The 5,197-nt window shown below is 39.1% G+C and overlaps 1 non-coding gene across 1 annotated transcript; it reads right to left on the bottom strand.

The window, feature by feature from the left end:
• Positions 1-842: 842 nt before the first annotated feature.
• On the bottom strand, positions 843-946 carry LOC148547894 (small nucleolar RNA R71). The gene has a single exon (XR_015898119.1). It is a non-coding gene; the product is annotated as a small nucleolar RNA R71 (small nucleolar RNA).
• Between the last annotated feature and the right edge of the window lie 4,251 nt (positions 947-5,197).

The raw sequence follows: 5,197 nt of genomic DNA, 5'->3' as shown, positions 1-5,197 counted from the left end.
GTTTTCGATTGACAATTCTTCAATTGGAAGTTAACTAGATTGAGCATTTTTTTTTGTTTTGATTAATTCAGTACAAGTTACTTGTTGAATTTTAATTTCTGCAATCTGTTACATGCTTTCTTTCTTTATGCCTTTAAATTCAAGCAACTAACCCACTGACTCACTAACTGTTTGAATTAATTCCTCAATTGCTCTAACCATACTCTTCCATTAACCAAGAGTATTTCACTTGTTTGTTGCCTGTGTTGTGTTCTTGTATGACAGGTAGGAGAGGAGAAACATCAACTCCTCCATATACCGAACCAGAGAGGACCCTTCATAGACTTAGAAGGGAAGCAAGAGGGAAGAGAGTACTGGGAGAAGAAGAATCTGAAGGAGAATCTGAGGACAATTTTGAGGAAGCTCTAGATCTCAACATGGATAGAGAAGTTCACAACCATGAGAGAGCTGATGGAAACAATGCCATTCCTGAGAGGAGGGTTCTTAGTTCATACATAAACCCAACCTCTGGGAATTGTGGTAGCAGCATTCAGAAACCACCCATTCAGGCCAACAATTTTGAACTCAAACCACAGCTAATATCACTTGTGGAGAATCATTGTTCATTTGGTGGGAGTGCTAATGAAGATCCCAACCAACATCTCACAAAATTCCTGAGAATTTGTGACACTGTGAAGTCCAATGGAGTCCAGGAAGATGCCTATAAACTGCTTTTGTTCCCATTTTCACTTAGGGACAAAGCAGCTAAGTGGTTGGAATCATTCCCAAGGGGGAGTCTAACAACATGGGATGAGGTGGAAAGCAAGTTTCTGGCACGTTTCTACCCCCCACAAAAGGTCAATAGGCTTCGATCTGAGGTTCAGACTTTTAGACAACAAGATGGTGAAACTCTCTACGAGGCATGGGAGAGATTCAAGGATTTGACAAGGAAATGCCCACCAGACATGTTCCATGATTGGGTGCAATTGCATATTTTCTATGATGGACTCTCTTATGAATCAAGGAAGGCTGTAGACCATTCATCAGGAGGTTCATTGAACAGGAAAAAGACTGTGGAAGAAGCCATTGAAGTGATTGAGACAGTGGCTGAGAATGAGTACTACTATGCATCAGAGAGGCACAACACTAAGGGAGTTATGGAGCTGAACCATGTTGATACAATTCTAGCCCAAAACAAGGTGTTTGCCAAGCAACTAGCAGAGCTTACCAGACAATTAGAAACAAAGCAAGTGGCTGCAATACACACACAAGATCAAGAGGAAGTAAGCATTGAAGGAGGTGATTGGGAAGAGGCCAACTATGTGGGAAACCAACAAAGGCAATCATATGATCCACATTCCAACACTTACAACCCAGGATGGAAAAATCACCCAAACTTTGGGTGGGGGAACCAACAAACCCAACCACAAAACCACAAACCTTACAACCACAACCAACATAACAATTCCACATACCAAAACTCCAACCAAAGATCATACCAAGCCACACAAAACACTTACTCCCAACCATCATATCATGGCCAAAGTAATCAACCTACCCAACCTAATCCGAACCAACAATTTCAAGATCAATTAAACCGGATAGAAGGAATGATGGCAACCATGAGTCAAGACATAACCGAATTGAAAAGCTTCAGGGATGATGTGAGAGCTACCTTAAGAAACCATGGTGAAAAACTCAAGAGGATGGAGTCTCAAGTAGGAGAGCTATCTCAACAGGCCCCCAAATCAACTGCAGTGTTCCCTAGTGACACAGAAAAGAATCCTAAAGGGGGACAAAAGAGAGTGAGATGGGAAGAATGCAAGGCCATCACCATATTGAAGGAAGTCTCAGAAGAAGAAGGAATCAGGCCCTCAGAACAGGAGCCAGAAATCTTGAAGGAAGGTGTGGAGGAAGCTAAGCAGGAAAGTGAAACTGAGCAAGCCAAGGAACTGCAAAAAGGCACGATGGAAACATACCAACCAAAAGCACCATTTCCTCAGAGGTTAGGAGGAGGTGAAAAAGGGAAAACCTATTCAAGGTTTTTAGAGACATTTAAGTCTCTCCATATCAATATTCCCTTTCTTGAGATTCTCCATCAAATGCCTACACACATCAAGTATTTAAAGGAATTGTTGAGCAAGAAAAGAGTTTTGAAGGGAGGACAAACGGTAACAATGAACAAAGAATGCAGTGCCCTCATCAAGAAGGACACAGTCTCTAAGAAAACAGACCCAGGAAGTTTTCATATTCCTTGCATCATAGGAGAAACAAAAATTGACAGAGGATTCTGTGATCTAGGAGCTAGCATAAATGTGATGCCTCTAACTCTTATGAAGAGGCTACAACTGAATGAGGTGAGATCCACTGATGTAATCATACAACTGGCTGACAAAACTCAGAAGCAAGCTGAAGGGGTAGTTGAGAATGTGCTGGTGAAAGTGGGAGATTATTACTTCCCCACAGACTTTGTCATTTTGGACATGGAGGAAAGCTACCTACACCCTATCATTCTGGGAAGACCATTTCTAGCCACTACTAGAGCGCTCATAGATGTAGAACAAGGAGAGCTAATTCTGAGAATACATGATGAACAGCTCATTTTCAAAGTTTTCAAACCTGCATCTGAGCCTGAACCAGAACCTGAAAAGCCTAAGGATGATAGTAGCCATCTGTGTTTGGAGGAAAGTAATCCAGCAGCTGAAACTCTAAAACAGTCTTTGGAAGGCAAACAGGAGTTGCAAGAGTTAAAGCCACAAGAATCAATGGAAACAGATCAGAAGGATCCTCCTGGCATAAGGGTCAATGAAGAAATCCTCAAGAGAAAGGGAAGAATGATAGGGAAATTGCCAAGAGGGTGGAGAAACAAGAAAATTCCCACTGAAGGTTTTTCTCCGGGAGATAAAGTGATATCAAGTCATTATCTGCCAATCCCACCTGGCCTCAAAACCATTCCTTCCCAGCTCCCTCAAGTGTTCACAATCAGGAAAGTTCTTTCTATGGAACATTTAGAGGTCATGAAGGAATCAAGTGGGGACGTTTGCATAGTGAGAGGAGAAGACGTCAAGCACTACAATCCACCCTAACAAGGGACAACCGTCAAGCTAGTGACGTTAAAGAAGCGCTTCATGGGAGGCAACCCATGTTTTTAATATCCTTATTTTTTTTTTTGTTTTGTTTTGCATCTAATAAAGCATGGTTTCTTATGCATGAACTTGAATCCTCAGGACAACTGCTGAAAGAGTGCACTAAACATTGCATATAAAATACAATTTGTCTCTAAGTTTGGTGTGCTTGAGGGCACCCCAAACTTTATTCAAAATGCATTCAATTTTTCATGCAAAGAGCACAACCAAACATTAAGTTTGGTGTTCCTCTTTGAACACGGTTCATGAAAAGCAAGAAGTTCCTCTGGGTTTCGAAATTCATGACAAGTAAACCATTCGCATGTTTTAATACTTTGGTTTCAATTACTTAGGGTAGTAACTTTGTTTAGAATCAAAGAGCCAAAGTGACTATGATTTATTAGAATTATGCACATTCATTAAGGACAACCAATATGGATTTCATGTCATTAGGAGACTTTACCAAACACTAAGTTTGGTGTCCAATAATAAGTGTGCATATATACAAAAGTCACGGCTATAAGCTCATGAAGTCAATCATTGATTTACATGTGCAAGTACTATTCATCATTCACATGGACCGAAAAATGATAGCAAACTTGTTTGTTTGTGCAGGTACAAAAGAAAAGACAAAAATGGAGGAAAAAGACAAAGGAAGCACAAGTGGTCAAAAAGAGGCAAGAAGCAAGAAGAAGCAGGATCCCAAGAATTAAGAAGAACCAAGCAATAAATAAGAGGTGGTCTCGTTCCTTAATAATCAAATGATAATTGGTGAATTGTCTTTATGAGCTTTCTTTCATCATAAGTCATTTAAGTGTTATGTGGAGTTTTTAGTATGAGTGTCTGTTTATTGCTTTGAATAAAGTGAATGCCTTGATGTTTGGATATAACTTCACCTTCTTAATCAAATGCTTGCCATGTTTGTTCTGTTTCCAAAAATAAAAGAAAAGTTTGAACAAAAGTAACTTGGCTAAATTAGTGACAAATCAAGTAGAATTAAGTGGTGGTATGCATGCTTGATTGTTTAGTCAGATCACTAGAAATAGAGTGTAGAATTATCATTTTTTGTGTAGAAATTGAAAACTGTCTATGGATCTTGATGAATAAATGTCTTTGGCCATGAAAAAGAAAGAAAAAGAAGAAGAAAAAGCCACTGAAAAAGGGCAACCAAATAAGCTAGGCACCAATGGTTTGAACTTCTGAGACAAATGCATGTGGTGTTTATGTATTAAGGATATGCTTGGATGAATAGGTTCTGAGGAGTGTTTCAACACTCGGTAACTTGGGTTAACTAACCCGGGATTATCAACCAAAAGTCCATTATCAAGAGCAACCTAAATACAAAACATTTAGTCACACAAAGAGGTGCTGGGCACCAATGCCTCAAGAAGAAATGTGAACTAAAATGCCTGGAGTGGATATGTGTAGTGCACTGATAAGAAAAAGAAAATGCCAAAGGCTTGTGCAACACATGACACTAAGCAAACAAGGAGCAAAGAAGCTCTAAGAAAAAGAAAAGAAAAACAAAGAAGAGAAGTGCCAAGGACATAAGAATAACAAGAGGCCATAGCAGTGTTTAATGGATGCAAGGAAAAAGTGATAATCTTACCTGATAAGAATGAAAAAGTGATGCTGCAACTTTCTGCATAAAACCCTTCTGATGAACTTCAAATGCTTGCTAATATAGCCAATGTAATTGCTTTCTGTTTCATACTTTCTCTCAAATAACTCAGGACTTGCTTAGGGACAAGCAAGTATTAAGTTTGGCGTTGTGATGCCAAGGCATCTTAGGCTAGTTTCACTAGCATTTTTCTGTTAGTTTTAGTTGTTTTATGCATTTTCTTGAGCTTAAAGTAACCAAGAATGGTTAAATGAATAACAAAGCAATGAACCATCCAAACAGTATGATTTTGATGCAAATTCCATGAGTTTTTAGTTATATTACTTGAATGCTATGAATGGAAGATTTCTCATGAAATTTTGCAAGACTTTGATGCAATTGTTTGGATGATTTCAGGGAAGAAGAGGCTAAGCAAGGAAGCAACAAAATCAATAAAGGAAGCTTGAATATCACATGTGGAGTTTAAGTTCCA

Source organism: Arachis ipaensis, chromosome B8, assembly GCF_059453495.1.
Source record: "Arachis ipaensis isolate K30076 ecotype BB chromosome B8, ASM5945349v1, whole genome shotgun sequence".
Classification (NCBI taxonomy): domain Eukaryota; kingdom Viridiplantae; phylum Streptophyta; class Magnoliopsida; order Fabales; family Fabaceae; genus Arachis; species Arachis ipaensis.
The sequence above is the reverse complement of the archived record's forward strand: the minus strand, read 5'-3'. Positions and strand labels throughout refer to the sequence as shown.